We start from the raw sequence: 21703 nt of genomic DNA on the forward strand, positions 1-21703 counted from the left end.
TTTACCATAAAAATTCGAATTATACGCGAGTTTTTCGTTATGTTTTTCACATTCGTATGTACGAGAGCGAAGACATAAATAGAAACCGAATGTAGGATCTCTTTTTCAAAAACTACACGACACGAAAGCTCTGTGCTGTGCATAGTGTGGACATACGGTCGCGATACATGTGTCATTGTAGGTACGCATTTGTTACATGTAATTTAAATACGCCAGAGACGTAGGCAGAAAGAGAGAGAGAGAGAGAGAGAGAAAAAAAAGATAAAGAATTGTTTTTTCCCCTTTTGTTTTGTATAAGAATTTTTATAATAAATAAATACGTCGTATTATCCGAGTTTATATTACATAATTATAAATGTAAAAAAAATGTATGTATTTTGATGAATTTATACAATTGTTCGTTACGATGAGCAAACACGTTAAAACGTGTAAAAAGATTACCTACGTTTATTTTCTTTTACCATTTAAAAGTACATTTTCCAAAAAATTGGCGAATGATTTATATTATTGAATTTAGAAATTGTACAATTTTTTTTTACCTATTTATATCGATGTTATATGTGAGTAAATAGAAAAAAAAAGAAGTATAAAAATTTGCTACACTGTTTTGTTTCATTTTGTTTCATCACACATATACTCAGACTCACTAGGGTGGCCCTTATATTCTAAGTTGGGATTTTTCTTCCCCCCTTCCACCCACCAAAGTGGTGGCCGCCGGAGAGAAAATAATTCCCTATTTTATATGTTTTCCATTTTCGAAAAACTCGAGCTGCGGTGGCATGGCGCCTCAATTTTCAAAAAATTGAAAAAATACAAACTCGCTGTAAAATTTTAAATGTTAAATTTTCACGTTCTATTATTTTTAAAAAGTCCCTTTCGAGTAAAATAAACTCTCACGACGATTTTAGCCCTCTTCCTTGAAAACCAAGCTGACCCCCCCTCCCCCCCCCCCAATGGCTGAAATTTGTATTTTATGTGATAAATCCTTAGATTAGTTGTTTTTGGTCATAACTGATATACCTAGGTTGATGCCAATTCTTCACTCGCATACTTGCAATGAATTGAAGCGTACGTTTCCAAACGGCATCGAGTCCAAAAAAAACATTGAAGGGCTCAGTTCCAAGTCGGCCTAAGTCCATTTTTTCCGTTTCGAGAAAAACGCAAATAACTGTTTTCCTCGCCCTTCCGCTTCAATAATAAATGATGTGATTATATGGTTGTGAAGCTTGATCTCTCTGCTTTAAAGTACCGTATTGGTATTTTTTTAATTTTGCGTATTTTCAGCTCCAGAGCGCGTCAAAGAGTCAGAAAAAGTGGACTTAGGCCACTTTGGAATTATCTGACGTTAAAAATTTCGAAAAAGAACTGAAAAAAATGCGTTTTTTCAAAAAAAAATTCACGAATCATTAATTTAATACATTTCTGAAACAATTTCATTCAAAGCACCTTCAAATTTCGTCTGTTCTGAAAAAAAAAATGAGTAAAATAATCGTTTTTTTTTCGAGTCGGCAAAACAGCGCTCCTGAGCGAAAAAAGTAACGCCAGGTGCTGGGACAAGGTGGTAAAGGTGTTAACCGACCTGTACCGCCAGATGACGCTGCTAACTCAAAAATGATAAAAATGGACTTAGGCCGACTTGGAACTGGGCCCTTCATTTATAAGAAATTCATGGTATGTACTATGTACCTAGACCTACTACTTAGTACAGTTTGGAAACGTAGAAATGGCCCAAATTTGCTGATTTTTTGATACGTTGTAGCCAAGACCCTTGGGCACAACATATCAAAAAATCAGCCATTTTGCGCCGCGACTTTATACTAGATGGCGTTGCAACCTCAGAAACCTTGAAAATGAACCTAGATGCCGTTTGGAAACGTACGCTTCAATTACATATAACAACGCACGATCCCCCTCTCCCCTTAATGATTTGTATGATGCTCCTTTCAATTACCGTTGGAAAGGGCACAAATTTCTCTACAATTTAAAGCCATAAAATAATGAGGTCCTCGAGATGGTTTAAAAGTTCTACCACTTCAAAGTGCAAAGCTGACAGAACAATGAGTTGAATTTTGCCGCATTTTTCTACTCAAGTCAATTTCCTCAAGGAAGACCTTTGAGGATTTCAAAAAATTTATTACCGTTGGAAAGGGCACAAAATCCTCTACAATTTAGAGCCATAAAATAATGAGGTCTTCAAGATCGTTCAAAAGTTCTGTTGCCTCAAAGTGCAAATTGAACAGAACAATATGTTGAATTGGCTACCTTTTTCAGCTAGTTGAGTGAATTTTCTCAAGGAAGACTTTTGCGGATATCAAAAAATTTAATACAGTTGGAAAGGGGACAAAATTCTCTACAATTTAAAGCCTTAAAATAATGAGATCCTCCAGATGGTTTGAAAGTTTTGGCATATCAAAATGCAAAGTGGACAGAACAATCACTAGCTTGAAGCCAATGAAGCCTACAGAATGTAAGGGGAATCAAGAGATACCACCATTTATACACCTTGTGATGTCAGGGCGTTTTGCCCTATAAATATTCTTGATTCGCAATTCATTAGAATAGGTATGGAGCGCTAGTGTGCATGCTGTTAAGTAGGTAACGAAAAGGTGAACAACACACGTCAGCCACCAATCACAAAATTTTTCTAAACTTTCCGTTCCTTCTCCAGGAGGGCAGAGGGGATGGCGCAGGGTTTGTTGTTCACCTTTTCGCACCTTTTCAATTTTGCCGCCAGAGTTCAGCCACTCCGCGCGCTACGTCCAAATTGTTTCATTATTCGCAAAAATATTATCGGAAGATGACAGTGAAGAAGAAGTATTTGTAGTAGGTGAAAATTCTACAAGTACAACTTCAAATTTTGATCTAGATATTGCTGCATCTGCAGTATTAGACGATCTTTTGCCTCCCCAATCGCGTCAGTTATACCAAAAAGCCTATGATGATTTCCAAAAATGGAAACGCTCCAAGAATGTTCAGGAAGACAGGGGTTTTGTGGAAGAAACGATCCTAAGAAATGTTGGAAACAAAAAACCCATCGACCTTGTGGAGCAGGTACTCTATGCTTAAAGCCACCATAAATTTGGATCATGACATCAACTTATCAAAATTCTAGAAGGTAATTTCTTTTTTAAAAAGAAAAAGCAAAGGTTTTGAAAGTAAAAGGGTAGAAGTATTCGCGCCTAACGACGTTACAAAATTTTTAACAAAAGCTCCAATTGATTTTCTGGTTCTCAAGGTAAATTTATGCAATATTTATAATTCAAACAGTTCCTATACTTGTAATCTAAAATGATCTCATTGTAGGTTGTCATGATTTCCAGTATTTGTGGTGCTATGAGAGTAGATGAATTAATTAATGTCGTTATTCAAGATGTGGATATTCTCGATGATACTCACCCCTTAGGATTTGTTAGAATTCCCAAAACCAAAAATAAAAAACCTTGATCGTTTACAATACATGAACCCAAACATGTTGCAATAGTCAAAAAGTACAATTTGTTGAGACCAAATAACCTAGATGACCAATTTTTTTGTCAACTATCAAAAAGGTAAATGCACTTGCAACAGTTTATTGGATGAAATAAATTTGCTTTAATGCTGATACAGATTGCTAAATTTTCAAAATTGGACAACACCCTCTTGTACAGAGCTTCCTGCATCGAAAAAAAATCAAATAAGTAAAAAACAGAAAATCAGCTGACCTCCTTTTCAATAATTTTTCATTCGAGTGTTAAGTATAATATTCCACCAAGTGGAAAATTGACTGAAATATTCAAACACAAATTATCTTGAAAAATTACAATTACTTACTTCTCAATATTGTACGTATAGGTATCCAAATTTCATACATCATTATTTACAATGGTAGGTCATTCATTCTGATGAACTTCTGAGACATTTCCGGCAAATGCTGGTGCAAATCAATTATAAATAAAAAGGCATGGTGGCTGGAAAAGTTGGTCTTCTGCAGAATGGTGTATTGATGATTTTTTAGAATACCAAAAAAAAAAACTGGTCAAATGATTACCTACATCTCTGTTAAAGCCAAACGACAATGTCAGACCTGTTGAGATGGATATTGAGTCGACTGTGTTATGGAAAGTATTTCTTTAATTCCAAATTTTAATGAGCCTACTGTTGCAGGAAAAAAAGCTTTGACCATTCCAAATTTTATCAAGGGCTGGAATTACGACACTTTGTCAACGTTCCGTCAAATGTTGACGGACCAATGAACAATAGTTAACTGGTGCTTCGACCTCCGTTAATGCCTTTGTCAACGTTTGACGGAGTGTCGTAATCCCAGCCCCAAGCCTGCTATTCTCAAAAAAAATGTTTTGCCGATGCCAAATTTTGACAAACCAGCGTCTATGGAAAAAATTATTACGTCAATGTCAAATTTGAAAATGGTAGTGAATCAAGATGTACCAGAAAAAACAAACGGTATTTTCAATATTACAAATTGTACTGTAACTATAATTAATCAAAAATAAAAACGATGTGAATTTTGAAATTTCGGAACGAAATTCATTAATTCACCAGTTTAGTGTGCAAGAAGTGAAACTTTACGAAAGAGTGTGCAAAGTGTGCAATAATTTTCATTATGGCATAGATGTGCAATAATGAAAATTATTGTACACCTTGCATACTCGTCCAGAAAGTTTCACTTCTTGCACACTAAACTGGTGAATAATGAATAACTTTTCGAGTGAGTATACGGGGAAAAAAATTATTATTTTCCATCTTCTTTTTATACTTGTACTATCAATTTTTCACCCACTACCATAATTTACCTCGCTCGATGTAATTTCGAAAGTTCCTTAACACAATTTGATTACATATATGTACCTACTCGTACGTACGCCATTTCTGCTCCTCGAGGCCATCGAAATGTAAACCCGAATACTCGTAAAATTGGCGATGGCGAATTAAAATTGGTAATTAATCTAACTTTACGTCCATTTGAAAATGGGTGTTTTCTTTTCTAGCAGCCGGCAAAGGAAGGAGGGGGCGGGGGAGGGGGTTGTGCACCTTCTTCTGCACCAAAGTGTAGGTAGTCTATACACACACACGCACACAGACGTGGAGAAACGCAACGCAGGTGCGTAAACGAGAACGACACAACCAAGAGCAGCAGATACGAGTATTATCACACGAAATTACAAATCCGGATACGAAACATATTACATCACAGTTGTATACAAAGTTTGCTTTCCTATAGCTCATATCTCTTTGAAACTTAACTAATAAATTATTCATATTCGTAAGTTGGAAATTTAGGCTTACGCGTACAGCGAGCGCTGCCGATGCCGCGTCGGGGTGAGAGGAAATATGGGTACGATAAGTAAAGTGGAGAGTCGAGCGTGTGGCATGTAGGGGGTCGCGGTCGTGCTGGGGTTGCTTGCATGTTACGTATGGTATACATACTCATACTTGGTATGTAATATGTACTCGTACTCGTACCTACCTACCTACCTACCTACCTACCTACCTACCTACCGCGACAACGACAAAGACCACGACTACGATACCAATAATAAAGCCATACGAATGTATTTTAACGGAATAATGCACACGAGCGAAGAGAACGAGAGCGGGGAAAGTTCTCGCAGCTATACTTATGTATATCATTCTGTATAGCACGTCTACGTAAACGCGTATACAAGAGCCCTTATCGGTCAGAAGTGATACGCGCTCTAACCGCCACTGTAGGGTAGAAGAAGGTAAAGGTACCTACCTACCTACCTACGTAATCTTTTCGAAATAATCAACTAGGTATGACATTTGCCTAGATTACTACCGGGCTGTATTATGCACCATATGTATATGTACTATTGTACATGTGCAACGTGAACGAGCCCCCCTCCCCTCTCCCCGAGAAAAAGGGGATGCGAAGGATGCTACCAATGTCGTGCCACCACTCCGCCAATTAGTATTTGCCAAGAATACCTACTTATCAATGGCAAAAGCTACATTGCCTTATAATTAACTTTTTAACCGTCGCGTCGCCAGATATAAGTAGGTACATATTACGTATTTTTGCAACATTCCAATAACTCGGCTGTTTTTGCCCCTCGCCTGCCTTCCTTTCCAGTCACATTTGCTCGTTCGCGGCTTTAGACGTAGTAGAGCTTCGCAAACAGTCGAATACTCAAATATGCCTCGAAGGTGCAATTTTCTTTTCTTCATCTTTGTATTTTCTGCTGCCGCCGCCGCCGCCGCCGCCGCCGCTTCTGTAGTTGGCGTTGCCGCGTCGCCGACTATTCGGTCGCGTTTTTAGATTGCGCTTAGAGAAAAATATCTACTAAGTATATAAAGGATTGAAATGAAATTTACGACTTATTCTGTAGGCGAGTCTCATTCTCATCTTACCGAGTTTACACTAGATATCTTTGTACTCGTACGTGTGTCTGTGTCGTACAGACGACGACGACGACGACGTGTACTCCTCCGCAGGCATGGTAATTTTTTATGATCCAGACACGCGCGTACCTCGATATTTTTTCTACATTTGGGATAATTTTGCTTCGATAGTTCGCTTGTAAAAATAGTAGGTACAAGATATTACATAGATGCGAAGAAACCGAGACTCGTAGTCGTAGATGACCAATTTTCGATTCCAACGAATGGAAATTTACCACACACACCACACGCGGACGGTTCACTATTTTAAGAACATTATCGATTTTCAATGAAATACGAGTATGTAATGTCATCAAATTTACAAAGTAGGTAGATAGGTACCTATTACTTAATTAAGAAACGTCGAAACCGGTTCTGGTTCAACTCGAGTGTAAGGTCTACGAGTACCTAACGAAATGTTGTCCAAAAGCGTAACCCTTGAGCGTTGAGTACTTGGAACGTATACTCGTGTTGACAAATGACATTAGCTCGAATCAGCCTTGCAGCCAGCACGTACTTACGAGCATTTTACAAAAAAGAGAAAGGTACCTACCTATATGAAATTCCAAAGGTAAAGATGATTTTGTTTTTAGCCTACGCATTAAACGTTAAAATGCGACGATACGTATGTACTGTAGGTATTGTGCATTCAGTTCATTCTATACAGTAGTTACACGCTACACAGTACACATACACACCCTCCCTTCAACTCGCAACTATCCAAAAAATAAGTTGATAATATTCGAACGTCTCCAGTACCACTCTTCAGAGAGGCGTGACCCCAGCTCAGCAACCTGCATAGATCATTTCAAGCTAAATCAACTCGATTTTGGGTTTAGAAACTCCGATTTTCCTCAAAAATTTTCATATAGGTACCAAAACAACAAACTCCATATCATAAAACTTCAACTTAGTGAGTGGTTATCTGCTTACCAGGACTCGAGAAAATAAGAAACCACCTTAGCTAGACTTAGAATTGGGCATTGTCAAATGACCCATTCTTTCATTTTTGAGCACAAACCACCTCCAGAATGTGCAGAAAGCTGCGGATCAAGAATTACAGTAAATCATCTCCTTCTATGTAGAATGTGACAAGTACTCGTATACTGATCAAAGCAGAAGACTTTTTGGTTTTGACACCCAACTGGCTGATATTTTAGGCGATAATTTACATATTAACTTTTTTGAATGCTTAAATGAATGTAATATTATTGATAAGCTGTAAAATGTTTAGTTAAAGTACCTTTAGTTTTGTAATTACACACTGTATCTTCTGTTACAAATGATGGGTTCCCTTTCATTTTCTTTCTTTTTCTTTTTTTTTCTATCATTAAGAAGGAGCTTGTATGCGAGTGAACAATTCGCATAAACATTCATCAATAATGAACTAACGACCAAAAACAACTGATTTTAGGTGGCATTTTCCCACATACGCCTTCCGGGGCGATTTTTCGATTTTCACATTGCAATTTTGAAAAAATCGAAAAATCGCCCTGGAATGCTGAAATACGAGTATCAACTTCAGCAGCTGAAAATGTCACCATAGGCTAGTCTCATCATACGCACTGAAATGCCAAAATAATATGAGAGGTTTCGGTATGCGACCTCCGCCGACTATTTTTGGCCAATTTTTCAAAATTTCTATGTGAAAATCAAAAAATCACCCTGGAAGACTGAAATATCAACTTCAGCAGCTGAAAATTTCACCGTGAACTAGTCTCATCATATGTATTGAAATGTACAAATAATATGGAAGGTTTCGGTATGCGACCTGCGCCGACTATTTTAGGCCAATTTTTCAAAATTCCCATGTGAAAATTGAAAAATCGCCCTGGAAGGCTGAAATACATATATCAACTTTAGCAGCTGAAAATTTCGTGGTAGACCACGTTCGATGTCCTCTATCCAATGGTGCAAAAATCATTGAAATCGGAGCATGTCACCTGGGGCACCTCCCTTGTAAGTATTCTAAGGGATCAGCTTGGTTTTCAAGGGAGGAGACTGAAATTACCGTGAGAGTTTAACTTACTCGAAAGAGACTTGAGATTTTAAAATTTTGAAATTAACGGTGAATTTGTTGGTTTTTTTTTCTAATTTTCGAAAATCGAGGGGGAGTACCGCAGGCCGATTTGGGGGTTGGGAGGGGGAAAATGGCAATTTCGAAAATAAGGGCCACCCCTATTGAGGCACAGCACTCGATTTGTCCAACTCGATTAACATCATTTCGGACACGATGGCGTGAATTTTATTTCCGGTGTGATTATCATATCCATGTACGCAGCATAATTTCAGCTCGAATAAGGTTAATAGGTTAATCGTAAGTGAAAATTAAAAATCACCAGGAAATTATTATTCCTAGACAATGTGATTCGGAGTAACGGGATAAGCTGCGCTGTATACGGCGCGGCGCGGCGCGGCGCAATTTCGAGCAACTCGCGACATTCGATAACAGCAGCAAAGGATCACTTGGTAAGAAATTCTGCCACGACCCGCGTACGAGCGCTCGACGATGTAACATTAATGAAATAAAAATGAAATTTCCACCACATAAAATACGAGTAGGTAGTTAGGTACATAGGTACCACATCTAGGTAAACAAATTTACGAACAACTGACCTCGTGTTCCATCACATCTTTACTCACATCTCACACCTTTTCAGTTAGGTACATCCTAAGATACGAGTACCTACTTAGTACTTACCTATAGTGCCTACACCTAGATCTACCACGTACGAGTAAGTACATATTTTTTTCATCCCTTTAAAAGAATCAATTAAAAATACGTAAGGCTATAGCTAGAGCTACCTGATTTACGACCCATACCAGGTTGTTACCACAAAAAACCGCAACAGTGATACTGCAGACTGCAGTACCTACGAGTACTCGTTTCGTACGTATAATACACGAAGCAGAAAATGAAAAATGATGGCAAACAGAAACTATGTCGTCATTGTTGGTTAGGTAAAGGTAAAGGTATAGGTATAGGTATAGGTACCCTTCTTCTTCTTGCTGCCCCGATTACGGTGTGGTTGCTGACGATGATATTACACAGTACTACGGTTGTTTAATATTGATGATACCGTGATAACGACGACAGTAATAGTCGTTTGCATAATTCAACGGTAAACAGTTTCATTTACACTTTTTAATTATCTGGCATTTTTCGTGGATATTTCGTCTTTGTTTTCTCTCTCGCTCTGTTGCGCGTGTTCTCCATCACCCTCTCTCTTTCGCGCGCTCTTCTTCACTTCGTATCGTTGGCATCCTTAATGTGCTCCGATTCTCTAATAATAATTGTGATTGATAAGGTTTGATTTTCTTAATTTTTTCGCCATTTTTTCGCGCAAAATATTAACGTAATTACGTTCGAGCGATATAAAAATTGGGACGTTCGATAAATTTTCATTCGTGCGCGAGAGAGACTTTTTTTTCAGTGATAAGGAAAACACACCGAATCGCAGCGAATTTCAGCGAGAGGATTTCATCTTTACGAAGTAAGTAGAACTGTGGAATAATTAGGTATTTTTAGTTTTTTACCGTCTATCGAACGATTTTTTCATTCGTTGATGACTCGGGAAGTCAACTTATTACGAAACAAAAAAATCCATAACTCACTAAAAAACGCAAAATGTTCAAAACTTAAGCTTCTACGTATAAATAATTATAGTATTTTTCAAAGAGGAGAAAAGAAAACGGTTTCAAATCAAATTTTTAAAATGGAGAATTTTTTCCAGCAAATAGATCGTGTGCGAATTTCATCTTGGTTTGTTCAAAAAAGATTAAAAATGCGAATCACCTACCTATTTCGAATTATTTATAGGTTCTGAAATGCGGCTTCAAATGAACGTCTTCACCATTTACTGTCAAAAATGTCAGCACGACCTCAAAAATTCATACTTTTCCAACGCAATCATCCATTTATTCACCTCATCCGCCTAATTTTAAGAAAAAACTGCAAAAAAATATGATGGAAATTCGAACTCTTCCAATCAACAATATTGATAACATTCTGCACCCCCCCCCCCCCCACCAAAAATGACTGAAAAACTCGAAAATCCAAAAAACATAAAATGTTCAAAAAAGGAAAACCGCAATTTAAAAAAAAAACTTTTTTCCATTTCCACTTCTAAAAAATGACTAAAAGAGGAGGAAAGGAGGATTTTTCTCAGTGATTGTTTATGAGAAGAAAAGATATATTATGTAGAAAGAATTCAAATTCCTACCAGATCTTGTTCAGGTCACGTGAAAAAAATGTCCCAAAAGGAAAAAAAACGTAACTCGGGTGAGCGACAAGGGATACGGTGTCATCAACGTATAAAAATCTAAGATCCTCGAATCGTTCGAATTCCGATCACGAAAAGCGATGAAAAGTTGAAAAAATATCAGCCACGATAATTTTTACTTTCACAAAAAAAATAACAAAAACACGTGAAAATACTACTCAGACCCACTTTTTCAATAATAGAAATCCCCCCCCCCCCCAATACCCCCGGAGAGCTTTCGGATTGATATAATTACATACTTAAACAGATAAAAGTTGATATTTTCGAGAGCTGCCCGTTAGGAAAATTTCAGACTACTCAACCCCCTCTTTCTTCGTTTTATTAGATATTTTTCTAAACATAAACTTTATAAAACAAATTCTCAGTCCTATAAGGCCCATACAATATTCTGTTGTATTGTTCCTAAGATGGAAAATATTTGAAATTACAAACGTTACATTTTTGAAAATAACCCTCGAATAGAGCAGAGGGGGAAAATGTAAATCCAAAATAAATTACACACCAAAAACAATTTTAATGGCAAACACGTTCATTTTTGTATTTTCAAAATTTTTGGAAAATTTCCACACTACAATATACAAATCCCATTTTAGGGAATGAGAAATCACGTTCTTTCTCGAGAATTCTCTCGACGAAAAAATAGGAGAAACATACCCGCTTGAATAATAATCGGAGCATCGGGATATATTGAGACCAACTGTCAAAAGTCGGGGAAGGGGGGAGGATAAACTCTCAAAAAAATTTGAAAATGAATAATTTACTAACTTTTTTACAGAATTTTGAAATTGTGTTTACTTCATGTACCCCACCCACCCACCCCCTTCCAAAAAAAAACAACCAAAAATCAAATTTCAAAGGATAATTTCACAACTTTTTCTCTAAAAAAAAAATTAAATAAATAATTGGTAGATAATCCGAGGACAGCAGCGACATTTGGGACCTACGTGCTGAGTTGGAAGGGACAGTAAGAGGACTTAAATTCTCCAAAATTCGAAAATTTCGTTCTAGGGTATACTCATTTTCAGACATGCCCTGTATGAGTGGCCAGGTCGGCTGTTCAAATGGCAAAGCGAAATAAAAGAATGGACCATCATTAAGCGACGAGTCAAATTATCAAAAAAAGGCGGAGGAGGAGGAGTAGGAGGAGGAGGGGGAGGGGGAGAGGTCAAAAGCGCTTTTTCATAGACATACGCGGAGATAAAATAACAGCTAAAAGCTTTTAATATAGCCTTTTATTTTATATAGAGTTCGGTGCGGCGGCGGCGGCGGCGGCGGCGATCGCAGAACGAGAACACAAACTATAAGTTTGCAGACGCACAGCATAAAGCACAAAACCGTCTCTCTCTCTCTTTCTATCCTTTTCGCCATAGTTTCCAGCGCTCGGTGTGTTGTACTCGCGCCCCTGTGCTGCTCCTTTCGAGCTTTCGAGTATATCGGCCAAAATATTCGCCGTCATCGTTGTCAGTGGCCGCAACTAAACTGAATCGAGGTCAGTGTGCAGGTGACGAGACCCCTTAATCCATTATCAACACAGACGCCATACCATACTATAGCCACAATACGAGTACAATACCGCCGTATAACTTCCTTTAAAACAATAGTAATTCCCAGCAGCTCGTAACTTACATTAGCATAAGCTAATCCCCTCCCCCGGGGCCAGTTCTCTTCCTTTTTCGCGCCTCTTATATGAGTACCTTAGAGTCAAACCCAGAATTCTCCACTTTTCGTCATTTTGAGAAAAACACAAAAAACTGCTAGGAGGTTGGTATCAGTAGTAGCAGGTTTCTAATCTCGTCCATAAATAGTGCTTTGGGTAACAATCGAATTGACGAAAAAAAAATTTTTTTCAAGTCTTTCCATAGCAGTAATTCACGATACCATTTTGGAGAATTCTGGTTTTGACTCCAAGTCTGTAAAAAAATCAAAAAAAATGTCAAAAATACATGATAAAATGAGGGATAATTCTAGATTCAAGTCTGTTGAAAGAATCTCAAGGTTGTTTACAGTCGACTGGAATTTTTAAAAAAAAATTTTTGAAGTATTTTTTTCAAAGTTTGACTTGAACCCGGGACTTTGGACCCCCTCACCATCATGGCATCGAATGGGGTAAAATGTAGAATGGCAATTGATGCGTACCTACTAACTGTACCCAAAACAACCATAATCTCATTTTTGAAAATTTTGGACTTTTTTCGGAATTGGACTCGGACCCGGTACTTTGGACCTCGCTGACTGCGTCATTATGTCAGATTGGTAAAAACGGAGAATGGCAATCGATGCATCCCGACTAACTGTACCCAAAACGATCATAACCTCATTTTTCAAAAATTTGGAGAATTCTGGGTTTGACTCTAAGGTACTCATATGTACTACTGAGTAGGTATGTAATTGTATACCTATTACCTATCGTACGTTATGGGCACATTTCAAATTTCGCGTTCGTCATTCGCCATTCGCCATTCGCTTTTCTCAAGGTTAAATAGCCCACACATTGGGGATTTGTGTTTGTACGTTTTACACGATCGACTTTTCGCGCTTTTCCTCATATTTTTGATGGCTTTTTCAAAGGTTCCTTTTGCTTAAAATGTATCGACTCGAATACCAAGCATGGTGTAGGTTGTAGGTGTTTGGCTTTCGAGACGCGCCAAAGTATTACTCACCAGTAAATACCACACGTAAGCTTCGGCGGTAATGAGAAGTTGACGTTTTCTGATTTCACAATCGCGTTGGTTTTGTTTTCAACCTCTCTCGTGCCAACCGTTTCCCAAGTTCCTTTTTAAAAATAACACATCTTTTCAGTATTTCAGTCCATATTTAGGCGCTATATATATATATAGATTGCCCCCATACATTACGCAGCCCATGACATTTCACTGACTTTTTGCGGACCGACGTTTGGTTTGCAGTAGCAGGCGCGCGCTTAATTTTTTCCATGTGTTCTCAAAGCAGCTCACTACTGGGCCATGAAAAGAAGGTATATACTCCATCAGGTTGCAGAAACACTTATATTTAGGCTTGTAATTCAATTTTCAATTTTCAAGGAGGGCTTCCCACTCGATGTGTATGTTTTTTTTAGATATTCCCCAGACTTTTTCCACCATCAAAAAAATGTTTTCATTCACTTCCATAGAGGTGAGGAACTCGAATAGCTCGTGCATGTAACCCCAAGTCCATAAAATCGGATAATGCAGGTCTTTAGTGGTATTCTGCCTCATATACACACTATAGGTTGGCTTGTTTTTGAATGTCTGTAGCGAGTGAAAACAGAATAGACTTTTTGCAGCCCGGTACCGGGCTGCAAAAAGTCAAGATGGGCCGCAAAAAGTCTGAGGTTTATCTTGTATGGGCTGCGTAATACCACTTTTCAAGAGTGTATATATATATATTAGCTTTTACATTATTCTATATCTCGACTCGATAACCCTCGATGGGTACCTTATTTATTTCTCCCTACGATGGAGAATTTATTTTCGTTTTTTTTTTCGTTCCTTCCCCCTAAAGTGGTTACCTCGGGTGAGAAAATCACACCGTGAAATTTTCAGTCCCCTCGATGAAAAATAAGTGGTGCCGGCGAACCCCCTAATTCTGCAATAAAATATGAAAAAAATCAAAGTACCTATCAGACAAAATCTTGAAAAATATGCACTTCCTAGTCCTACCACCTCAGTCAAGTCCCTACCTTGGGTAAAATCAACACTAATATACCAATTTTAGCACCCTATCTCGGTATCTCCACCCAAGACATAACCACGTGGGTTAGAGAGAAGAGCTCTTATTTATATCTATGTACTTTCCGAAAAATTGAAGTTTTTACATTTTTGTTTGCATTCTACTTAATCCTTCGATATGGTCCATTTTCATTAGAAATACATACATACTGTTATATACTTTTGACCTCCTTAAACAACGAAAAGATAGAACTTGTCTCCTTCCTCAAAAAATGAACAAAATACTATTTTTGCATTTTTTTTTCTTCTAAATTTCAATCCTTGGATTTGGTTGATCTTCGTCAGAAAAGCACTATTTTTTGTTTTCTATTTGCCCCTCCCCCTCCTCCCAACGATAAAAAAAGAACTTGGTCTCTCCCTAAGTTTCTTTCTAAAAACAATTTGATTTGTGGACTGATTCACCGCCCCCCCCCCTTCCACAAAAAAGTATGTCAATCATTAAAATTTTTCCGTTATTTTGTTACACAGATAATTCCGTTGTTACGTTACTTTTTACGTTTGTCATTACTAGAGCTCGGATTTTTATAATTTGTCATATGTATTTTCATTCATCACAGAAGATCGCGCATATCCTATGGATTTTTGCGAATCACCCAATTCTGAGTAAAATGAGCCCAACTTGATAGCGCATATTTTGTATATTTTGGGTATGAATGCATATAAATGCATATTTTAGACATTTTGAGCGCATATTCGTCATTTTGGCCATATTTCAATTTTTCAGTCATATTTTGGAAATTTTGGCCAATAATTATTTTTTGGTATCTAGTACCTATTTTTCATTAAAAATGGAAAAACTTGAAAAAAAGACTTGAAAAAATATTTAAAAATTTTTTTTCACCACGTTGAGGAGATTTGTATCTTAACCTAAAATTGATTTTTCAAAATAAAATTGAAGACTTTAACCTCTTTTTTTGAATTTCTTAATTTTCTAGCCTTCCTTCACCTTTGAAATGAAAAATCCTTTCTATAGATACTTACCCATATTGATGTTGCATAAAAGTGCATATTTTGATGAATAAGAGCAAATTTTGTCATAATTTGATCAAAATAAATGCATATTTTATGCGCATAAAATGATTTTTTAAGCGCATAAAAATCCGAGCCCCAGTCATTACTATATCATTTCGTTTTTCAGTTATTTCGTTACATTATTTTGGCTGATTAACAATTGTAACCCTTACCCGAATTTTAATATTACAATGTGTGTGTGTGTGTGTGTGTGGGGGGGGGGGTCAAATATAAAATTCCTGTTTCAAGTCTATCGCCATATCAAAAAATATACGCTTTAAATGGCGCTGGTAGCGATCCTCTGGCCCGAATTAGTGTCCCGTAGCAGTTTTTCAAAAATGCAAAAATCATGACCAAATATTGGACTCGAAATTTTTCGAAAATTCTTAAAGAAATATTTTCGTCACGATATTTGAATTTATTGTAAAATTTCAACTCATTTTGATAAGTCTCGTAGCACTTTTTCAAAAAACCAAAAATCATAAACAAATACTTATCGGACTCAAAATTTTCGAAAATTCTCAGAAAATATTTTCGTCGCGATATTTGAATTTATCGTGTTTCAACTCATTTTGATACGTCACATGGCACTTTTTCAAACAATCCAAAAATATTGAGAATAACCTAACTTTGAGCTCATAATTTTCAAAAAATTTTGAAAAATATCCAAATTCATTGTGAAATTTCAACTCATTTTAATTGAAATCCAGCGTTTGGCTTTTCAAAATGTATTCTTCATACTGCATCAAAAAAAAAAAAAAAAAAAAAAAAAAAAATAACGACACTTTTTTGTTTTATTACCTTCGTTTTAGCATGAAGATTTTTTCATAACGTTATTATTTCGTTATCGTTTGTTCTATAGAAAATTTCGGTTTCGTTCTTTGTAGCGGAAAAAATTCTTTTTTTTTCATTTCGTTATGATTAAGGTTATTACATCACTGTCCATGGCATCGTGTCAGCCTTTTAAAAAACTTGTAGAAAAATGACCAATTTCTGATATTTTGAATTTGAGTAACGTCGAAGTGCGCGTTTAGATCTCAAGTCTGACTTTCAAGAGCATATAAATAAAATTATGTCGAATTTTCATAGAAGACTTAGCGACGTTTAGAATCCCTATCAATGGGATTTCATTTTTAGGTTTAAACTTTAAAGCAAAGAACACATCCGTGACTTGAAACTTTCCTCGCAGAGGAGACTAGGTAACACTCCATTTTTTTCTTCATTTTTTCAACTTTGGAGGTCTCTATGTAGGTGTCCAGCATTGCTAGGGCGGGGGGGGGCTGAGGAAAAAGTTTTCTCGAAAAAAGAATCATGTGTAGAAGTATTATGCTCGGAGACGAAAATTTTTCAAGTAATTTGTACCAACAGACGTCAATTTTTCATCTTTTTCGATATAATATCTCAACTTTGAGGGTTTCATGTCGAGGGGACCAACATCATTTGGAGGAGCGGAGGGTGTTGTTCTTGAAAAAGTGGTTATCTAAAAGTACTCTGCTCAGAAATGAAAAATTTTCAAAAAATTTGTACAGAAATGAATTTCTCATTTTTGTCGATTTTTTCGACTTTGAGGGGCTTCATAGGGAACCAATGTGATTTTGCCTGGGAGACCGGAGGAAGTTACATTTTTCCAGAAAAAGTGCTCGTTTGCAAAGATTTTGCCCATAAGTAAATGAAAAATAAAAAATTTCTACAGACGTAAATTTTTCATACCTATTTTTTTATTTTTCGCTAATTTTTTAGGGGCTCCGTACAAGAGAGCTAGCATCAATTGGGGGTCCAACAATGTTTTTTTCTTGAAAAAGGGGTTATGTAGAACAATCCTAATGCGGAAATGAGATACGTAATTACGTATATTCGAAACGTTTTCGCTGATTTTGATTTATTCCCATGTTTTATGATTTTTTCAACTTTGAGGGATTCCTTACTAGAGGCCGAATAAGTATGGTTTGAAGGGTCGGGGGAAGTTTTAAACTCTGACGCAAAAACAAAGAATTTTCATAAATTGGAGTTTTTTTTTATTATTATTTTTTACAGATACCTAGGGGAAAAATAAAAAATAGGAATTATTTTCTCACCCGAGGTAACAATTTTGGGGTTTGGGAGGCGTAAAACTCCAATTTTGCAAAATAATGTACCAACACCCCGATACGAGTGCCACTCGCCCCTGCAACCTGCATCTGCAATCTGCATCACATCTACATGTATGTATACAGGGAGAAAAAACCCAAACCCGTAGGTACTAGGTACGTCATTATGACCACGGCCGTGGCGCGGCGGCGGCGTACTGATATTTAGGAAAATGACCATTCCTCTTCGCACACGAGCACTATGAGCAGTTCGGATGAAAATATCAAATGGCGCCGCGCCGCGCCGCGCCGCCGCCACCACGCCATTGCCAAAGTAAACCCTCGCGCTATAGGTAATCGGATAAATTATTTTTTACCAGGGATTTCATTAGAGAAATTAACATGGGTTCTCGCCCTTATTCGTCGCTACTCGTAATTAAAGTTGAAAAAACATTTTGATAAATTTTTTCAAACGTAAAGCGTAAACTTTGAAAAGCTCCGCTGGTAAAGCGTTAATTTAATTTTATCCGAAGGAAAATACCACCGTCGCTTCCGCCGCTGTCGGCGTGTTGTAAAAAAAAATTCGCATCTTTAAAAATTTCTTCTCGTTCTGTTCCGTTATTATTTTACTTTTTTTGGACGAATTTTCCAGTCAACTTAAAAAGGTACCTACATGAATTAGATATACCTACCTAGCTACGTTTAAATTGAAATTATGCTACCTAGGTATTTAAAGATTTTGATGAAAAATTGCTGTTTCATACGCAATACTAATGTTACCATTGAGTAACTGTGTGACTAGTTTAAGGCGGTACGTATAATTATATATTCGCAATTTTGAAATTTTTGACACCCGAACCCGCAAAACATGGGCTGCCTATGGTGAAAACATATTCAAAGGCCACTTTGCCTCTCCTCAATTTTGAAAAAAAAAACACACCGACTTACGAAAATATGGTGTGACATATCGATTCCTACACCTACTAATTTGAAAAGCGCGGAATTCAAAATATTCATTCATTTTAAAAATACAGCCCCTCCTCGATGCTCTTCCAGCTCCAAAAATTTGAAAAAGAAAAGTGCGAGTTACCTAAAAATTGAGGTATGTAAATTTGAGCTCAGCATCATCAAAAGACATACATAAGGACATATTTGTATCACGCGATGTTTTAGGATTCTTCGCACTGAGGTTGGGGGGGGGGGGGAGATGGTATCTCGAAGTTGACGAATGCGTTTATCCTAAAAGTGACCAATATTCGAAATCTGTATTATCTAAAACATTACGAACGATACATCAGCCGATTTTTGGCATTTTTTGGATCGATTCAGAAGGGGGAGGGGGTCTTAAGGCGGCTTTAAAACGTTGGATCCTAAAAACAAAAAAAAAACTGATATTCAGATTTGACATCACTTAAAACGTAGGTAACAAACGATGCATTGCAAAAAGTATTTTCCCCAAAGTTGCAGGGAAGGGGGGGGGTTGATGGGCTCCTTAAAGTTACAGGATCCCAAAGAGAAAACCACGCTCGACGATTACCTTGGCCTATAAGAAGATCTACCTGGTAAATTATTGAAAATTTTTAAATTAGGCCCGAAGAGATATTTTTTGTCAAAGAAGTTCGACTTTTCAATTAATTTAATCGATACTAACTTATTTCTTCAGAATTACTTTTCCGATAACGCAAACAAATTTTTTAAACAAAATGTTAACCAAAATCGAAGGATCCCAAAGCTGAAAAAAAAAATCTCTAAAACATCACCCCACCAAATGGTATTTTTTTCCTTTCAAAAAATCTGATACCTATTTTCCCGCAAGTATAGTCAGTCCTATTTCGAATTTCCGCTTTACTCCTCGTCGACAAAAACACAAAACAAAATGAACAAACGAATGAATAAAAGAATGAATGAACGAACGAAGGAACGAACGAGTCAGGTAGGTAGAGGTACCTAACTCGAGTGAGAAATAAAAGCTCTCATTTGTCAGATAAGTACGTATTTAAACAAAACCTCATCGTCGCTTAAAACCACTCGACTCTCGACCGAGATGGTGGAAAAAAATCCGACCAAACCAAAGGAGTGCCGCTGTTCACACTTTCTTCTCATAATGAATAAAAATATCAATTCATTAATTTTTTTCACTCGATGAAATAAACTTTATCGTTTATCGCTTTTCGCACGTAGTCATTAAAGAGTGTAGAAAAAAAAGAGAGAGAGAGAGAGAGAGAAACTTTATGGATGTCATGATTAAAGGAAAAACTTTGTACGCGGCCTTATATATCTATAGGTGAGCGGCGCGACGCTGGAAAATTATATAAATGCCAAAGGTGACATTAATTGTTTTTTAAATACCCCCTTTTTTCCTCGCACAACCTCCGTTGAGTGTTTTTAAAGTAATAAAATCGTGTGGCGTAGTTTCCATTTAACCAACACGCCTGGAATATTCTTTTGATAACTTTTTTTTCCTCACCAAGCGCCCCTCTGAAAAAATAACGTGACTGTTTATAATACAATTTCGTTTAGAAAAAAAAAGAAAAAAAAGGCGGGTTGTTGGAAAGTATGGCGGAAAAAAAGAACAAAATTTGCTCATTGTTGGGTATAAGGCGGAAAAGATACCCAAACGTCAGATTTAAATTAACGATATCGAATGCACATAAAATTTCCATAAAAGTGAAAAAAATTTCAATTAAAATACCTTCTGGTGTGTTTCACCTTCCATACGATTAGTTCAACGATTCAAAATGAAGCATACAGGCCACAATTCAAAGTTATACTTTTAGAAATATTTATTCTTTACCTTTTTCCACGAGCTTCCTAGCCCACGTTTAAAAAATTATGTCATCCTAAAATATTTTTTCAATTCAACGTACCTAAAACAGGTAAGTACCTAAGACGAATTAAAGATACTTACGTATGTGCTTTGAAGGTATTTTAACGTCGCGTTGGAAATTTACGATCATGCGATAGTAAAAATGTTCGAGCTTCGGAGAAAAAAATTCGTCAAAGTGAGGGAAAAACGTTTATCATGTCGAATATTTAAGAAATTTACCGATTAAAATACGGCGATTAACAAAAAATGGCGCGAAAGTTACTTTTGAGATCGTTGAAAAATGATTAAAAACACTACAAAAATAAATACTAAACCAATTTCGAAATTGAAGTTTCAATGGCTCAGGATCCCTCTTCCCTCCTCATACCATTATTGTCGATACATACGTAGAAAAGATAATTGAAGGGCCTGTTGGAAAAGAGGCCTCCTCGGCCGGAGGCCCTTTTTCCGCATTTTGGTGATTCGAGTTCCTCGAAGTCTTGTCTACCTTAAGTATGAGTTTCAGTTCATGATCTTGTTCCTAGAGCAAGCTGCGTGATGTTTTATTCATATCTCTTCGAATGAAACATCTCAATCGGCGTGCCGCCATACCGTAGGTCTAGGTACGTGTTACAGTTTCATAAAAATCGATCCGGAGGCGAAAGGAAGCATCCTACAAAAATTTCAAGTGAACAAAGTTGTAGAAAATTAAACTTTCAATCGACGTAATGTCGTTAGTTTTTTCCTAAAATGTTTAGTTTTTGATTTATACCACGTAAAAGACGAATGCGAATAAAAATCAAAATCAGCTTAATGGAAAAAATTGATCCGGAGGTGAGAGGAAGCATCCACGAAAATTTCAAGTACACAAAGTTGTAGAGAATTAAATTTCCAATCGACGTAATGTCGTTCGTTTTTTTCTAAAATGCTTAGTTTTCGATTTAATCTTGTTGAAAGACGAAGTTAATGAAAATCAAAATCAACTTATGGAAGAAAGGCCTCCGACGCGAGTTTTTAAATCTCATTTTTTTCGAAGATGTGGATAAATTATTATTTGGCAGGTGATGGCCAATACTTGTTGCTGACACTTGAAAATAAAAAAAAAACACCTACCTCAAATCAATACGTCGAGTAGTTTTTAATTGGCAACAAAAGTAAAACTTTAAACGCGTTTTTCTCAAAACTATGTTTTTCCAAGGGAGCCCTTCTTCTAACAGGCCCTTCAATTACGAATACTATGTCGGATCAGACACATATTTTCCATAAAAAAAAAAAAAAAAAAAAAAAAAAAAAAAAAAAAAATGGATGAGAGTTGATGAAATTATTTTGTCAATGGACGATTTATATACTCGCAAGTATACTTAGTATATAAATTATTAAACCCTAAAATAATAGTACCTAAATTTAAAA

General features: G+C 36.7%; 1 protein-coding gene across 1 annotated transcript in view; it reads left to right on the plus strand.

Moving 5' to 3' along the window:
- Positions 1–9426: 9426 nt before the first annotated feature.
- The window catches only part of LOC135839926 (very long chain fatty acid elongase 7-like), a 41150-nt gene continuing 28873 nt past the window's right edge, over positions 9427–21703 (plus strand). The window contains exon 1 of the mRNA XM_065356197.1: positions 9427–9893. The gene's annotated coding sequence lies outside the window, so the exon portion shown is untranslated. The remainder of the gene's footprint in view (positions 9894–21703) is intronic.

This window comes from Planococcus citri, chromosome 3, assembly GCF_950023065.1.
Source record: "Planococcus citri chromosome 3, ihPlaCitr1.1, whole genome shotgun sequence".
NCBI lineage: Eukaryota > Metazoa > Arthropoda > Insecta > Hemiptera > Pseudococcidae > Planococcus > Planococcus citri.